Below are 18,904 nucleotides of genomic sequence, written 5' to 3' on the forward strand. Positions count from 1 at the left end.
TTCAATCCAACCAAGAGCATCAAAATCCTTGTCATTAAAACCCGCAAGCTCTTGAGAGGTCTTCTGTTTCTTGGGAGGAGGACCCGAGGACGAAGGCGGGGAAGAGTGACCGGGTCCAGAGGTCGGAGGATCTTGATTTATAGCTCGGAACTGGGGAGTCGGAATAGTCTTCGACCGAGTAGTAACACCCACAGTAGTCTTCTTCGGAGAAGATCGGGTAGAAGCCTCCCCAGCCTCGATATTTCGAGCAGCCACAGACTTCTTCGTCCGACGAAGGTACTTCATGGAATCCGCCTGAGAAGACATCTCTGCAGAGATAAAGGAAAAAAGGATTACCACAAACAGAAATTCCACCAAAACAAGCAAAACCAAAATGCTAAAAAAGATGAATCTCGGAGAGGTCGGGAACTACCTAACTCGGAACGGAGAAGGCTTGGATCTCCCAACATTTTCTTCGTGTCCAAGTGAGGCGCCCGACCCCATAAACTGCTTACCACACCCACAAAAGCCTGCTCCACCTCATCTAGACTCTCAAAGGTATACCTAGCAGACACTACATTCTCCTGCCAACAAAGAGGAAAAGAAGGCTCCCCACTCTCATCTAGAAAGAAAGGTCGGACGTCTCCAGTAGCCCGGACCTTGAAATAAAAGTTCTTAAAATCATGAAAGGACTCATCATACAGGGTACAAAACTTCCTTCCCTGGTTAGCCCTAAAAGAGACCCAAGATACCTTCCCTCCACCCGACCCCGGCTTCGTCAACACAAACAGATAGGAAAAAAGAGAAATAGAGGGGAGACGCCCAAAAACTGACACAAAAGTTGAAACAGCTTTAAAAACGCCCAAGAATTTGGATGGAGCTGCGTAGGGGCAAGGTTACAAGACCATAACACCTCGGACTCCAGATCGGTAAAGGGAAGTCGGACACTCAGCTTAGAGAAAAAACAATCATAAGCATAAAAGAAGAGCTTCTCGGAACTATCTAAGGGCGGGAAGCACACTCTCTCCTCGGAATCCGGGGCTACTAGTTCATAATCCCTCTCAGACTCTCTATTTTCACATATACTACAGTGCCTACGGAACCTAGCTAAATACTCAGAATCTACCACAGAAGGGACTCTTAGAGGAAGGGGTCTACCCAACCAAGACCACATGGAATCTTAGTCGACATCGCTTGAAGAACCTTTCGAGACATAAAATTCTTAGCTACAAAGAAGAATGCAACAGCAAGCAAAAATCACATAAAGAAGACAGCGAAAACCCAGTTAGCCAAGCAAGAAACAAAACCCCACGAAGAAAATGCGGCAACCCGGAACAAAAATACCAGAGAACAAAAAGAGCCCCCCCATATACAAACAACAAGCAATGGCGGCGCCTCTTTTCGGGGCAACCCAGGCATAAAGAAAAAAGAAAAAACCACACAAAGAACAGAAGCATATGTGCACAAGAAAAGAGAAACATGGAAACAAACCTGGAAGAAAGAAACGAAGACGGCGAGCTCCGAAGCAAGGAGAACGAAGCGATGGCACAGAGGGAACCCCAGAAAAACACACGGAGAGATTCGGGGAAGCAGAGCAAAGAGAAAGAAGAAACAGTGCTCGAAAAGGATAAAGGAAAAACAAAAACGCAGAAAAAAGGAGGAAAGGGGCAAATAAATAAAGCCTTCACAGAGCCCGAACGGAAATAGAGGAAAAACGGTAACATGCAATAAATGCAGGAACGGCCATTTTTGAATTTTGAAAAACTACTATGCCCGAGCTCGACCTCCCAAAAAGGACGAACTCGGGCAAGGGCACTGTTCATACCCTGACCGAGCTCCTCCAACTCGGCAAATTCATAAAAGGTCCGACCTCGCCCTAAGGCTCACACCTACAGGTCGGACCTCGGACAAATAAAGCAAGGAAGGCCCATCAAAAGGAACGCAGCCCAAAACCTAAAGGCCGAAAAGGCCTAGAAAAGGCGGTTCCACAAAGATAGAGATAAAACTCCCAAAGATAAGATAAGATAAGAATATCTTATCCAGGGAAGATCACGGCCAACTACTATAAATACACTGGAGCACCCAGGTATGGCATTCATTCCACATTCTACACATATCTGCTTGGACCCATGCTAACTTAAGCATCGGAGTGTCATTGCAGGTACAACCACCATCCACTCTGCATACCAAGCTCGGGCCACTGACCCCCCACCTCGGGTCTCTCCAGACGACCGAGCTGCACGTTTCAGGTAACCCTCGGAACACATAGTAAGATAATTCTTTGGATTCGGGTTCACACTTTGGTCATGGTTCTTGGTGATCCATGCATTGGCATAGAACTCTTGAACCATCAAGATTCCGACTTGTTGAATGGGGTTGGTAAGAACTTCCCAACCTCTTCTTCGGATCTCATGTCGGATCTCCGGATATTCACCCTTTTTGAGTGAAAAAGGGACCTCGGGGATCACCTTCTTCAAGGCCACAACTTCATAGAAGTGGACTTGATGCACCTTTGAGAGGAATCTATCCATCTCCCATGACTCGGAGGTGGAAGCCTTTGCCTTCCCTTTCCTCTTTCTAGAGGTTTCTCCGGCCTTGGATGCCATAATGGTTATGGAAAAACGAAAAAGCAACGCTTTTACCACACCAAACTTAAAATGTTTGCTCGTCCTCGAGCAAAAGAAGAAAGAAGAGAGTAGAAGAAGAAGAAATGAGGAAGAGGGAGATGGTGGTGTGTTCGGCCAAAGAGGGGGAGAAGTGGTGTTTAGGTTGTGTGAAAATGAAGGGTTGAAGAAGGGTATATATAGGAGAGAGGGGGTAAAGGGTTCGGCCATGATGGGTGGGTTTGGGAGGGAAAGTGGTTTGAATTTGAAGGGTGAGATTGGTGGGGATTTATGAAGGATGGATGTGAGTGGTGAAGAGAAAGATGGGATTTGATAGGTGAGGGGTTTTTGGGGAAGAGGTGTTGAGGTGATTGGTGAATGGGGGAAGAAGAGAGAGAGTGATGGTAGGGTCCTGTGGGGTCCACAGATCCTGTGGTGTCAAGGAAAAGGCATCCTTGCACCAAATGGCATCAAAATCCACGTTTTGAGCCATTTCTGGCGTTAAACGCCGGGCTGGTGCCCATTCCTGGCATTTAACGCCAGGTTCTTGCCCTTTACTGGCGTTTAACGCCAGTCTGGTGCCCCTTTCTGGCGTTAAACGCCCAGAAGGGTACCAGACTGGGCGTTAAACGCCCAACTGCTAGGCTGACTGGCGTTTAAACGCCAGCACCATCTTCCTCCAGGGTGTGCTGTTTTTCTTCCTGTTTTTCATTTTGTTTTTTTGCTTTTTTCATTGTTTTTGTGACTTCTTATGATCATCAACCTACAAAAAAGATAAAATAACAAAAGAAAATAATTAATTAGAAAACATTGGGTTGCCTCCCAACAAGCGCTTCTTTATTGTCATTAGCTTGACAGAGGACTCTCATGGAGCCTCAGAAATGCTCAGAACCGTGTTGGAACCTCCCAACACCAAATTTAGAGTTTAAATGTGGGGGTTCAACACCAAACTTAGAGTTTGGTTGTGGCCTCCCAACACCAAACTTAGAGTTTGGTTGTGGGGGCTCTGTTTGGCTCTGTTTTGAGAGAAGCCCTTCATGCTTCCTCTCCATGATGACAGAGGTATATCCTTGGGCCTTAAACACCAAGGATTCTTCATTCACTTGAATGATCAACTCTCCTCTATCAACATCAATCACAGCCTTTGCTGTGGCTAGGAAGGGTCTGCCAAGGATGATGGATTCATCCCTGCATTTCCCAGTCTCTAGGACTATGAAATCAGTAGGGATGTAATGGTCTTCAATCTTCACCAAAACATCCTCTACAAGTCCATAAGCTTGTTTTCTTGAGTTGTCTGCCATCTCTAGTGAGATTTTTGCAGCTTGTACCTCATAGATCCCTAATTTCTCCATTACAGAGAGGGGCATGAGGTTTACACTTGATCCTAAGTCACACAAGGCCTTCTTGAAGGTCATGGTGCCTATGGTACAAGGTATAGAAAACTTCCCAGGGTCCTGCCTCTTTTGAGGCAATTGCTGCCTAGACAAGTTATCCAGTTCTTTGGTGAGCAAAGGGGGTTCATCCTCCCAAGTCTCATTTCCAAATAACTTGTCATTTAGCTTCATGATTGCTCCAAGGTATTTAGCAACTTGCTCTTCAGTGACATACTCATCCTCTTCAGAAGAAGAATACTCATCAGAGCTCATGAATGGCAGAAGTAAGTCCAATGGAATCTCTATGGTCTCATCTTGAGCCTCAGATTCCCAAGGTTCCTCATTTGGGGAACTCATTGGAGGTCAGTGGACGCCCAGTGAGGCCTTCCTCAGTGGCGTTCACTGCCTCTTCTTCCTCCCAGAATTTGGCCATGTTGATGGCCTTGCACTCTCCTTTTGGGTTTTCTTCTGTGTTGCTTGGAAGAGTGCTTGGAGGGAGTTCAGTAATTTTCTTGCTCAGCTGACCCACTTGTCCTTCCAGATTCCTAATGGAAGATCTAGTTTCAGTCATAAAACTTTGAGTGGTTTTGATTAGATCAGAGACCATGGTTGCCAAGTTAGAGGTATTCTGCTTGGAACTCTCTGTCTGTTGCTGAGAAGATGATAGAAAAGGCTTGCTATTGCTAAACCTGTTTCTTCCACCATTATTGTTATTGAAACCTTGTTGGGGTCTCTGTTGATCCTTCCATGAAAGATTTGGATGATTCCTCCATGAAGGATTATAGGTGTTTCCATAGGGTTCTCCCATGTAATTTACCTCTTCTATTGAAGGGTTCTCAGGATCATAAGCTTCTTCCTTAGATGAAGCTTCCTTAGTACTGTGGTGCACGAAATTGCAATAACACTTTTGCAATCCCGCACAACTAACCAGCAAGTGTACTGGGTCGTCCAAGTAATACCTTGCGTGAGCAAGGGTCGATCCCACAGAGATTGTCGGCTTGAAGCAAGCTATGGTTATCTTGTAAATCTTAGTCAGGATATCAGAAATTATCAGGATTGATTGTGAAAAGCAAAAGAACATGAAATGATTACTTGTTTTGCAGTAATGGAGAATAGGTTGAGGTTTGGAGATGCTCCATCTTCTGAATCTCTGCTTTCCTACTGTCTTCTTCTTCAACACGCAAGTCTCCTTCCATGGCAAGCTGTATGTAGGGTTTCACCATTGTCAGTGGCTACCTCCCATCCTCTCATTGGAACGATTCCTAATGCCCTGTCACGGCACGGCATTCCATCTGTCGGTTCTCAATCAGACCGGAGTAGAATCCAGTGATTCTTTTGGCGTCTGTCACTAACGCCCCGCCTTCAGGAGATTGAAGCACGTCACAGTCATTCAGTCATTGAATCCTACTCAGAATACCACAGACAAGGTTTAGACCTTCCGGATTCTCTTGAATGCCGCCATCAGTCTAGCTTATACCACGAAGATTCCGGTTAAAGAACCCAAGAGATAACTACTTAACCTAAGGTAGAACGGAGGTGGTTGTCAATCACACGTTCATGGTTGAGAATGATGATGATTGTCACGGATCATCACATTCGTCCGGATTAAGAACAAGTATTATCATAGAATGGAAGCAAGCATGATTGAATGAGAAACAGTAGTAATTGCATTAATCCATCAAGACACAGCAGAGCTCCTCACCCCCAACCATGGGGTTTAGAGACTCATGCTGTAGAAAACGTGTACAATGTCATAAGGTTATCAAAAAGTTGCATAAGGTACTGACACAATGTCAAAAGATCCTATAAATAGTAAACTAGTGTCCTAAGGTTTACAGAAATGAGTAAATGACAGAAAAATCCACTTCCGGGCCCACTTGGTGTGTGCTTGGGCTGAGCAATGAAGGACTTTCGTGTAGAGACCTTTTCTGGAGTTAAACGCCAGTTCTCATGCCAGTTTGGGCGTTTAACTCTAAATTTTATGCCAGTTCCGGCGTTTAACGCTGGAATTTCTGTAGGTGACTTTGAGCGCAGATTTGGGCCATCAAATCTTGGGCAAAGTATGGACTATTATATATTGCTGGAAAGCCCATGATGTCTACTTTCCAACGCCGTTGAGAGCGCGCCAATTGGGCTTCTGTAGCTCCAGAAAATCCGCTTTGAATGCAGGGAGGTCAGAATCCAACAGCATCTGCAGTCCTTTTTGGTCTCGGAATAAGATTTTTGCTCAGGACCCTCAATTTCAGCCAGAAAATACCTGAAATCACAGAAAAACACACAAACTCATAGTAAAGTCCAGAAAAGTGAATTTTAACTAAAAACTAATAAAAATATACTAAAAACTAACTAAATCATACTAGAAACATACTTAAAACAATGCCAAAAAGCATACAAATTATCCGCTCATCACAACACCAAACTTAAATTGTTGCTTGTCCCCAAGCAACTGAAAATAAAAATAGGATAAAAAGAAGAGAATATACTATAGACTCCAAAATATCAAGGAAACATAGCTCCAATTAGATGAGCGGGACTAGTAGCTTTTTGCCTCCGAACAGTTTTGGCATCTCACTCTATCCCTTGAAGTTCAGAATGATTGGCATCTATAAGGACTCAGTACTCAGATAGTGTTATTGATTCTCTTAGTTGAGCATAATGATTCTTGAACATAGCTAGTGTATGAGTCTTGGCTGTGGCCCAAAGCACTCTGTCTTCCAGTATTACCACCGGATACATACATGCCACAGACACATAATTGGGTGAACCTTTTCAGATTGTGACTCAGCTTTGCTAAAGTCCCCAATTAGAGGTGTCCAAGGTTCTTAAGCACACTCTTGTTGCCTTGGATCACAACTTTATTTCTTTTCTTTTTCTTTTTCTTTCTTTCTTTCTTTTTTTTCGAAATTTTTTTTTTTTGCTTTTTTGTATCCACTGCTTTTTCTTGCTTCAAGAATCAGTCTAATGATTTTTAGATCCTCAATAACAGTTCTCTTTTTCCTCATTCTTTCAAGAGCCAACAATTTTAACATTCTCAAAACAACAAATTCAAGAGACATATGCACTGTTCAAGCATTCATTTAGAAAGCAAAAAGTATTGTCACCACATCAAACTAATTCAACTAGTTTCAATGATAAATTTTGAAATCCTGTACTTCTTGTTCTTTTGTGATTAAAGCATTTTTCATTTAAGAGAGGTGATGGATTCATAGGACATTCATATCTTTAAGGCATAAAAGTTCAATTTTATTAATTATGAATTAAAACAAGACTCAAAAAATAGATATAGGATGAAACTAAAAATAAAAATAGAAAACAAAACAAAGGAAAAAAAAACACAAACATAGGCTCCTAATGATAGAGGTTTTCACAGAGTTAGGACTCAACAACCTTGATTTTGAGAAGTAGATGCTCCCTCAGCTTGAGAGGAGAACTTTTGGCGTTTCAATTCTTGGATTTCACGCCCCTGCTTCTCTTGCTCCTTCAGCAATTTGCAGAGCATGCAGTTCTGATTCTGCTGTTCTTCCTTCAGTTGCTCCATAGTCTCTTGCAGCTTGTTAATAGATGCTTCTAGGCTGGACCAGTAGTCAATTCTTGGGAATTCAGGGAGGAATTCCTGCGCCCTCCTCTTGATGGAGTTGTCTTGCACTTGTCCTTCCATTGACTTCTTGGTGATTGGGTGTTCAATGGGTATAAACTCATCTACTCCCATCTTCACCCCAGCCTCTTTACAGAGCAAGGAAATCAAGCTTGGGTAGGCCAATTTGGCTTCAGTGGAATTCTTATTTGCAATTGTGTAAATCTCACAAGCAATCACATGATGAACCTCCACTTCTTTTCCAAGCATAATGCAATGAATCATCACTGCTCTCTTGATGGTGACCTCAGAACGGTTGCTAGTGGGCAATATGGAACGCCCAATAAAGTCTAGCCAACCTCTTGCAATTGGCTTGAGGTCTCCCCTCTTGAGTTGGTTTGGGACACCCTTTGAATTGGTTATCCACTTAGTCCCAGGGAGGCAAATGTCCTCTAGAACTTGATCCAACCCTTTATCTACTCTCACCATCCTCCTATTGAAGGAGTCAGGATCATCTTGTAGTTGAGGTAGTTTGAAGATTTCTCTTATTTTGTCCAGATGAAAGTACATAACTTTCCCTCTGACCATGGTTCTGTAGGTATGGTAAGCAGTTCCAGTCATTCTCTGCTTATCTGTCAACCACAGATTAGAGTAGAATTCCTGAACCATGTTCCTTCCAACCTTTATTTCAGGATTGGTCAGAACTTCCCATCCTCTGTTTCGAATTTGCTCTTGGATCTCCGGATATTCATCTTCTTTCAGATCAAATTTAACTTCCGGGATCACTGACCTCAGACCCATTATTTTGTGATAATGGTCTTCATGTTCTTTGGTTAAGAACTTCTCTTGATTCCAAAGATTCTTTGGATTATTCTCTTTCTTTCCTCTTAAATTGGTTTGTTTTCCCTTAGGAGCCATGATCTTGATGAATCTTGGCTTAGTGATCACGGAAAAGCACACCAAACTTAGAGGTTTTGCTTGTCCTCAAGCAAAAAGAAAAGAAAGAAGAGAAGAGAGAGAGAGAGGAAGAGGAAATTCGAATGGTGTGAGGAATGAGGGGTGAGAAACGTTCATTTATAGAGTGGGGGGAGGAGAATTTCGAAAACAAAAGAGAGATTTGAAAGGAGATTTGAGAAGGTATGGAAAGAAATTGAGAAAAGGGTGAGTTTTTGAAGAAGATTTGGGATTAATTTGAAATAGATTTGAAGAATGGTTTTGATTTGTGAAGATTTGAAAGTGAATGATGAAAGGTTGAAGTGCATTTATGTAGAAGAGTATGGGTAAAAAGAGGAAAGTTTGAAAAAAATTGAGTTGAAAACAAAAGTGTGGTCCCCCCACCTTTCTGGCGTTAAACGCCCAGAATGGCACCCATTCTGGCGTTTAACGCCCATATGGCACCCCTTTTGGGCGTTTAACGCCCAGCCAGGTGCCCTGGCTGGCGTTAAACGCCAGAAAACCTTCCTCACTGGGCGTTTTTCTGAACGCCCAGTGATGCTGTACACCTGGCGTTAAACGCCCAGAATGATGCCCATTCTGGCGTTTAACGCCCAAAATGGCACCATTCCTGGCGTTAAACGCCCAGAATGGTACCCATTCTGGCGTTTAACGCCCAAAATGCACCTTACTGGCGTTTTTTCGCCAGTAAGCTCATTTTCTCTGCTTTTTGAGCTGAATCCTTCTGTAACTCTGTGAATTCCTTCATTTTTGATAGTTGCCTCTGTAAGAACAAATCATACAACCTACTAATGACTGGGTTGCCTCCCAGTAAGCGCTTCTTTACTGTCTTTAGCTGGACTTTCACTGAGAATCACTCAAGTCTCAGTTTTGAGCATTCCTGCTCAAAGTTTCCTTCAAGATAATGTTTGATTCTCTGTCCATTAACAATGAACTTCTTGTCAGAATCAATATCCTGAAGCTCAACATATCCATATGGTGACACTCCTGTAATCACATACGGACCCCTCCAACGGGATTTGAGTTTTCCTGGAAACAGTTTGAGCCTAGAGTTGAAGAGCAGAACTTTTTGTCCTGGCTCAAAGACTCTGGTTGACAACTTCTTGTCATGCCATTTCTTTGCCTTTTCCTTATAAATTTTTGCATTTTCAAAGGCATTGAGTCTGAACTCCTCTAGCTCATTTAGCTGGAGCAGTCTTTTTTCACCAGCTAACTGTGCATCCATGTTTAGGAATCTGGTTGCCCAGTAGGCTTTATGTTCCAGTTCCACAGGCAAATGGCAGGCCTTCCCATACACCAGTTGGTATGGAGAGGTTCCTATAGGAGTCTTGAATGCTGTTCTGTATGCCCACAGAGCATCATCCAAGCTCTTTGCCCAATCCTTTCTTCGGGCCATCACAGTCCGTTCCAGGATTCTCTTTAGCTCTCTGTTAGAGACCTCAGCTTGCCCATTTGTCTGTGCATGATACGGAGTTGCCACTTTGTGGCTAATTCCATATCTAACCATAGTAAGGTGTAGCTGTTTATTGCAGAAATGAGTGCCCCCATCACTGATTAGCACTCTGGGAACACCAAATCTGCTGAAAATGTTTTTCTGGAGGAATTTCAGTACTGTCTTAGTATCATTGGTGGGTGTAGCAATCGCTTCTACCCACTTAGATACATAGTCCACTGCCACCAGAATGTAAGTGTTTGAGTATGATGGTGGGAATGGCCCCATGAAGTCAATTCCCCATACATCAAACAACTCTATCTCTAATATCCCTTGTTGAGGCATGGCATATCCATGAGGCAGGTTACCAGCTCTTTGGCAACTGTCACAGTTACGCACAAACTCTCGGGAATCTTTATAGAGAGTAGGCCAGTAGAAGCCACATTGGAGGACTTTAGTGGCTGTTCGCTCACTTCCAAAATGTCCTCCATACTGTGATCCATGGCAGTGCCATAGGATCCTTTGTGCTTCTTCTCTGGGTACACACCTGCGGATCACTCCGTCAGCACATCTCTTAAAGAGATATGGTTCATCCCAGAGGTAATACTTGGCATCTGAAATTAATTTCTTTCTCTGCATGTAACTGTACTCCTTGGGTATGAACCTCACAGCTTTAAAATTTGCAATATCTGCAAACCATGGAGCTTCCTGAATGGCAAATAGTTGCTCATCTGGGAAAGTCTCTGAGATCTCAGTAGAAGGGAGGGACGCCCCAGCTACTGGTTCTATTTGGGACAGATGATCTGCTACTTGGTTCTCTGTCCCTTTTCTGTCTCTTATTTCTATATCAAACTCTTGCAGAAGCAACACCCATCTAATGAGCCTGGGTTTTGAATCCTGCTTTGTGAGTAGATATTTAAGAGCAGCATGGTCAGTGTACACAACCACTTTGGATCCCACTAGATAGGATCTAAACTTGTCAATGGCATAAACCACTGCAAGTAACTCTTTTTCTGTTGTTGTGTAGTTCTTCTGTGCGTCATTTAGAACACGGCTGGCATAGTAAATGACGTGCAGAAGCTTGTTATGCCTCTGTCCCAACACTGCACCAATGGCATGGTCACTGGCATCACACATTAGTTCAAATGGTAATGTCCAATCTGGTGCAGAGATGACTGGTGCTGTGACCAGCTTAGCTTTCAGGGTCTCAAATGCCTGCAGACACTGTGTGTCAAACACGAATGGTGTGTCAGCAGCTAACAGGTTACTCAGAGGCTTTGCAATTTTCGAAAAATCCTTTATAAACCTTTTGTAAAATCCTGCATGCCCCAGAAAGCTTCTGATTGCCTTAACATTGGCAGGTGGTGGTAATTTTTCAATTACTTCCACCTTTGCCTTATCCACCTCTATTCCCTTGCTTGAAATTTTGTGCCCAAGGACAATTCCTTCAGTCACCATAAAGTGACATTTCTCCCAGTTTAAAACCAGGTTAGTCTCTTGGCACCTTTTCAAGACAAGTGCTAGGTGATTAAGACAGGAGCTAAATGAGTCTCCATATACTGAAAAGTCATCCATGAAGACTTCCAGAAATTTCTCTACCATATCTGAGAAGATAGAGAGCATGCACCTCTGAAAGGTTGCAGGTGCATTGCACAGACCAAAAGGCATTCTCCTATAGGCAAACACGCCTGAAGGGCAGGTGAATGCTGTTTTCTCTTGGTCCTGAGGATCTACTGCAATTTGGTTGTAGCCTGAATAGCCATCCAAAAAGCAGTAATAATCATGGCCAGCTAGTCTTTCTAGCATTTGGTCTATGAATGGTAAAGGAAAATGATCCTTTCTGGTGGCTGTATTGAGCCTTCTGTAGTCAATACACATGCGCCACCCTGTGACTGTCCTTGTAGGAACCAGTTCATTTTTTTCATTATGAACCACTGTCATGCCTCCCTTTTTGGGAACAACTTGGACAGGGCTCACCCAGGGGCTATCAGAAATAGGATAAATAATCCCAGCCTCTAGTAATTTAGTGACCTCTTTCTGCACCACCTCCTTCATGGCAGGATTTAGCCTCCTCTGTGGTTGGACCACTGGTTTGGCATTATCCTCCAATAGGATCTTGTGCATGCATCTAGCTGGGCTAATACCCTTGAGATCACTTATGGACCACCCAAGAGCTGTCTTGTGTGTCCTTAGCACTTGAATCAGTGCTTCCTCTTCCTGTGGATTTAAAGCAGAGCTTATAATCACTGGAAAAGTGTCACCCTCTCCCAGAAATGCATATTTCAGGGATGGTGGTAGTGGTTTGAGTTCAGGCTTGGGAGGCTTATCCTCCTCTTGAGGAATTTTCGAAAATTCCTTTGTCTCCTTTAGTTCTTCTTGATCAGGCTGAGCATCCTTGAAGATGTCCTCAAGCTCTGATTCTAGGCTCTCAGCCATATTGATCTCTTCTACCAGAGAGTCAATAATGTCAGCGCCCATGCAGTCATTTGGTGTGTCTGGATGCTGCATAGCTTTTACAGCATTCAACTTGAACTCATCCTCATTGACCCTCAAGGTTACTTCCCCTTTTTGTACATCAATGAGAGTTCGTCCAGTTGCTAGGAAAGGTCTTCCTAGAATGAGAGTTGCACTCTTGTGCTCCTCCATTTCCAGCACCACAAAGTCAGTTGGAAAGGCAAATGGCCCAACCTTGACAATCATGTCCTCAATTATGCCTGATGGGTATTTGATAGAGCCATCAGCAAGTTGGAGGCATATCCGGGTTGGTTTGACTTCTCCAGTCAACCCAAGCTTTCTGATAGTGGATGCAGGTATTAGATTGATGCTTGCTCCAAGATCACATAGGGCTGTCTTAGTGCAAGCACCTTCTAATGTGCATGGTATCATAAAGCTTCCTGGATCTTGAAGCTTTTCTGGTAAGCTCTTTAATATGACTGCACTGCATTCTTCAGTGAGAAACACTTTTTCAGTTTCTCTCCAATCCTTCTTATGACTTAAGATCTCTTTCATGAACTTAGCATAAGAAGGTATTTGCTCAAGTGCCTCTGCAAACGGAATCTTTATTTCAAGAGTCCTTAGATAGTCTGCAAAGCGGGCAAATTGCTTATCCTGTTCCGCTTGGCGGAGTTTTTGAGGATAAGGCATCTTGGCTTTATATTCTTCAACCTTAGATGCTGCAGGTTTACTCCTTACAGAAGTGGTTGAAGAAGCCTTGTTAGAGGGATTACTGTCAGCACTCTCAGGTGTCTGATCCTCCCTTGGCGTTTGGACGCCAGGAATGGGTGAAGTTTGGGCGTTAAACGCCAACTTCTCTCCCTTTTCTGGCGTTTGAACGCCAGAACTGGGCAAGAGATGGGCGTTTAACGCCAGCTTTCCTTCCCTTTCTGGCGTTTGAACGCCAATAGCATTCCTCTCTGGGCTCTTACTGTCCTCAGAGGGATTTTGAACAGTGGTTTGGTTGTCTTCTGTCAATTGTTCCTTGTTTGGCTTTTTACTCTTTTGAGCAGTGTTATTCAAGGTCTTCCCACTCCTCAATTGAACTGCTTGACATTCCTCTGTTATCTGTTTAGATATTTGCTGTTTTGCTTGATTCAACTGTAGTTCTATGCTCTTGTTAGCAACTTTAGTTTCATAGAGCATCTCTTTAAAGTCTGCTAACTGTTCTGTCATCAGGAGCAATTGTTGATTAAGCTCATTTATCTGTTCTTGAGGACTAGGGTCAGTGACTACTGCCATGACTTCCTCTTTTGGAGAGAACTCATTGCTAGAGTACAAATATTGGTTTCTAGCAACAGTGTCTATAAGCTCTTGAGCTTCTCCAATTGTCTTCCTCATGTGTATAGATCCACCAGCTGAGTGGTCTAAAGACATCTGAGCTTTTTCTGTAAGCCCATAGTAGAAAATGTCTAACTGTACCCACTCTGAAAACATTTCAGAGGGACATTTCCTTAGCATACCTCTATACCTCTCCCAGGCATTATAAAGGGATTCATTATCCTCTTGTTTAAAGCCTTGGATGTCCAGCCTTAGCTGTGTCATCCTCTTTGGAGGGTAAAAATGATTCAGGAATTTGTCTGACAACTGTTTCCATGTCTTTATGCTTGCTGTAGGTTGGTTATTCAACCACCTCTTAGCTTGATCTTTTACAGCAAATGGAAACAGTAATAGTCTGTAGACATCCTGATCCACCTCTTTATCATGTACTGTGTCAGCAATTTGTAAAAATTGTGCCAGAAACTCAATAGGTTCTTCCTGTGGAAGACCGGAATACTGGCAATTTTGCTGCACTATGATAATGAGTTGAGGATTTAGTTCAAAGCTGCTTGCTTTGATGGGAGGTGTACATATGCTACTCCCATATGCAGCTGTAATGGGGTTAGCATATGACCCCAGAGTCCTTTTGGACTGATTGATCCCACTTAAGTCCATGATAGACAAAAGGGAAATGATAATGATTGCAAAGAGATAAATTTTGTTTTTGTTTTTTTTTTTTTTGAATTATTAAACGAAAAAAATTAAAATAAAATAAGGAAATTAAGATAAAAAATTTGAAAATCAAAAAGAGAATAAGATCAAAGCAAATTGAAAACTGAATCAATCAGTTAATTAAAAAGATTTTGAAAACAGCAATTAAAAAGATATGATTGAAAAATTTTTATGAAAAAGATTTGATTTTTAAAAAGAGGAAAGAGAAAAACACAAAAAAGACACCAAACTTAAAATTTTAGAAAATCAAACACAAAATTTTCGAAAACTTTTAAGGGAAAAACACAAAGAGGACACCAAACTTAGAATTTTTTATAAATCAAAAAGGGACTAAGAACATGCAAGGGAAAGTCGAAAATTAAAAGAAAAGCAAAGGCATGCAAATGACACCAAACTTAGAATATGAACCTAGACTCAACTAAAAAGACTCTAAACCTAACAAAACAAAAAGTCCTAATCTAAGCAACAAGATAAGCCGTCAGTTGTCCAAACTCAACAATCCCCGGCAACGGCGCCAAAAACTTGGTGCACGAAATTGCAATAACACTTTTGCAATCCCGCACAACTAACCAGCAAGTGTACTGGGTCGTCCAAGTAATACCTTGCGTGAGCAAGGGTCGATCCCACAGAGATTGTCGGCTTGAAGCAAGCTATGGTTATCTTGTAAATCTTAGTCAGGATATCAGAAATTATCAGGATTGATTGTGAAAAGCAAAAGAACATGAAATGATTACTTGTTTTGCAGTAATGGAGAATAGGTTGAGGTTTGGAGATGCTCCATCTTCTGAATCTCTGCTTTCCTACTGTCTTCTTCTTCAACACGCAAGTCTCCTTCCATGGCAAGCTGTATGTAGGGTTTCACCATTGTCAGTGGCTACCTCCCATCCTCTCATTGGAACGATTCCTAATGCCCTGTCACGGCACGGCATTCCATCTGTCGGTTCTCAATCAGACCGGAGTAGAATCCAGTGATTCTTTTGGCGTCTGTCACTAACGCCCCGCCTTCAGGAGATTGAAGCACGTCACAGTCATTCAGTCATTGAATCCTACTCAGAATACCACAGACAAGGTTTAGACCTTCCGGATTCTCTTGAATGCCGCCATCAGTCTAGCTTATACCACGAAGATTTCGGTTAAAGAACCCAAGAGATAACTACTTAACCTAAGGTAGAACGGAGGTGGTTGTCAATCACACGTTCATGGTTGAGAATGATGATGATTGTCACGGATCATCACATTCGTCCGGATTAAGAACAAGTATTATCTTAGAATGGAAGCAAGCATGATTGAATGAGAAACAGTAGTAATTGCATTAATCCATCAAGACACAGCAGAGCTCCTCACCCCCAACCATGGGGTTTAGAGACTCATGCTGTAGAAAACGTGTACAATGTCATAAGGTTATCAAAAAGTTGCATAAGGTACTGACACAATGTCAAAAGATCCTATAAATAGTAAACTAGTGTCCTAAGGTTTACAGAAATGAGTAAATGACAGAAAAATCCACTTCCGGGCCCACTTGGTGTGTGCTTGGGCTGAGCAATGAAGGAATTTCGTGTAGAGACCTTTTCTGGAGTTAAACGCCAGTTCTCATGCCAGTTTGGGCGATTAACTCCAAATTTTATGCCAGTTCCGGCGTTTAACGCTGGAATTTCTGTAGGTGACTTTGAGCGCCGATTTGGGCCATCAAATCTTGGGCAAAGTATGGACTATTATATATTGCTGGAAAGCCCAGGATGTCTACTTTCCAACGCCGTTGAGAGCGCGCCAATTGGGCTTCTGTAGCTCCAGAAAATCCGCTTCGAATGCAGGGAGGTCAGAATCCAACAGCATCTGCAGTCCTTTTTGGTCTCGGAATAAGATTTTTGCTCAGGACCCTCAATTTCAGCCAGAAAATACCTGAAATCACAGAAAAACACACAAACTCATAGTAAAGTCCAGAAAAGTGAATTTTAACTAAAAACTAATAAAAATATACTAAAAACTAACTAAATCATACTAGAAACATACTTAAAACAATGCCAAAAAGCATACAAATTATCCGCTCATCATACTGCTTGGTGCATTTTGCATTCCAGACAGACTTTGAGAAATCATATTGACTTGTTGGGTCAATATTTTATTCTGAGCCAAAATGGCATTCAGAGTGTCAATCTCAAGAACTCCTTTCTTCTGACTAGTCCCATTGTTCACAGGATTTCTTTCAGAAGTGTACATGAATTGGTTATTTGCAACCATTTCAATCAGTTCTTGAGCTTCAGTAGGCATCTTCTTCAGATGAAGAGATCCTCCAGAAGAGCTATCCAAAGACATCTTGGACAGTTCAGAGAGACCATCATAGAAAATACCTATGATGCTCCATTCAGAAAGCATATCAGTGGGACACTTTCTGATCAATTGTTTGTATCTTTCCCAAGCTTCATAGAGGGATTCTCCTTCCTTCTGTCTGAAGGTTTGGACTTCCACTCTAAGCTTACTCAATTTTTGAGGTGGAAAGAACTTTGCCAAGAAGGCATTGACTAGCTTTTCCCAAGAGTCCAGGCTTTCTTTAGGTTGAGAATCCAACCATGTTCTAGCTCTGTCTCTTACAGCAAAAGGGAATAGCATCAGTCTGTAGACCTCAGGGTCAACCCCATTAGTCTTGACTGTGTCACAAATTTGCAAGAACTCAGCTAAAAACTGATGAGGATCTTCCAGTGGAAGTCCATGGAACTTGCAATTCTGTTGCATTAGAGAAACTAATTGAGGCTTAAGCTCAAAGTTGTTTGCTCCAATGGCAGGGATAGAGATGCTTCTCCCATAGAAGTCGGGAGTAGGTGCAGTAAAGTCACCCAGCACCTTCCTTGCATTGTTGGCATTGTTGTTGTTTTCGGCTGCCATTTGTTCTTCTTCCTTGAAGAGTTCGTCCAGGTGCTCTAAAGAGAGTTGTGCTTTGGCTTCTCTTAGCTTTCTCTTCAAGGTCCTGTCAGGTTCAGGATCAGCCTCAACAAGAATGCCTTTGTCTTTGCTCCTGCTCATAAGAAAGAGAAGAGAACAAGAAAATATGGAATCCTCTATGTCACAGTATAGAGATTCCTTGAGGTGTTAGAGGAAGAAAAATGGAAGACAGAGGTAGAAAATTCGAACTTATCAAAGAAGATGGAGTTCGAATTTTGCATTAAGGAATAGTGTTAGTCCACAAATAGAAGGATGTGAGAAGGAGGGAAGTAATTTTCGAAAATTAAGTGAAAAATTTTGAAAACATTTTTGAAAAACATTACTTAATTTTCGAAAATGAAAATGGAAAAGAAATCAAGTGATTTTTGAAAAAGATTTTGAAATTAGAAATCAAAAGGATTTGATTGAAAACTATTTTGAAAAAGATGTGGTTAAGAAGATATGATTGGTTTTAAAAAGATGTGATTGAGAAGATATGATTTGAAAAACATTTTAAAAAGATTTGATTTGAAAATTAAAAACTTGACTTAACAAGAAAAGATATGATTCAAACATTAAACCTTTCTCAACAGAAAAGGCAACATACTTGAAATGTTGAATCAAATCATTAATTGATAGTAAGTTTCTTTGAAAAAGGAAAGAAGTTAATTTTGAAAAAGATTTGATTGAAAAATTGATTTGAAAAAGATTTGATTTGGAAGAAATTTTGAAAACTTAGAAAAAAAATTGATTTGAAAACAAAATCTTCCCCCTTTAGCCATCCTGGCGTTAAACGCCCAGAATGGTATCCATTCTGGCGTTTAACGCCCAAAATGCTACCCTTTTGGGCGTTAAACGCCCAACCAGGTACCCTGGCTGGCGTTTAAACGCCAGTCTGTCCTTCTTCATTGGGCGTTGTGAACGTTACTTTTTCACAACTCTCATAATCCCCGGTAATGGCTCCAAACACGTGGTGGCTCAATACCATGGCATTACACAACTTCGCACAACTAACCAGCAAGTGCACTGGGTCGTCCAAGTAATAAACCTTACGCGAGTAAGGGTCGATCCCACGGAGATTGTTAGTATTGAAGCAAGCTATGGTCATCTTGTAAATCTTAGTCAGGCAAACTCAAATGGATATAGTGATGAACGAAAATAACACAAAGGTAAAGATAGAGATACTTATGTAATTCATTGGTAGGAACTTCAGATAAGCGTGTGAAGACGCCTTCCCTTCCGTCTCTCTGCTTTCCTACTGCCTTCATCCAATTCTTCTTACTCCTTTCCATGGCAAGCTCGTGTAGGGTTTCACTGTTGTCAGCAGCTACCTCCCATCCTCGCAGTGAAAACTAATGCTCATGCACTCTGTCACAGTGCGGCTAATCACCGGTTTGGTTCCCTCCCCTACCGGAATAGAATCACTCTTTTGCGTCTGTCACTAACGCCCAGTAGGTTACAGGTTTGAAGCACGTCACAGTCATTCAATCATTGAATCCTACTCAGAATACCACAGACAAGGTTTAGACCTTCCGGATTCTCTTGAATGCCGCCATCAGGTCCTGCCTATACCACGAAGACTCTGATC

The 18,904-nt window shown here is 42.1% G+C and overlaps 1 non-coding gene across 1 annotated transcript; it reads left to right on the forward strand.

Annotated features, from left to right (window-relative positions):
* The first annotated feature begins 16,767 nt into the window (after window positions 1-16,767).
* On the forward strand, window positions 16,768-16,875 carry LOC112799007 (small nucleolar RNA R71). Its single transcript, XR_003200598.1, has one exon. It is a non-coding gene; the product is annotated as a small nucleolar RNA R71 (small nucleolar RNA).
* The last annotated feature ends 2,029 nt before the right edge of the window (window positions 16,876-18,904 follow it).

The sequence above is a fragment of the Arachis hypogaea genome, chromosome 4 (assembly GCF_003086295.3).
Source record: "Arachis hypogaea cultivar Tifrunner chromosome 4, arahy.Tifrunner.gnm2.J5K5, whole genome shotgun sequence".
In the NCBI taxonomy this organism is placed as follows: Eukaryota; Viridiplantae; Streptophyta; class Magnoliopsida; order Fabales; family Fabaceae; genus Arachis; species Arachis hypogaea.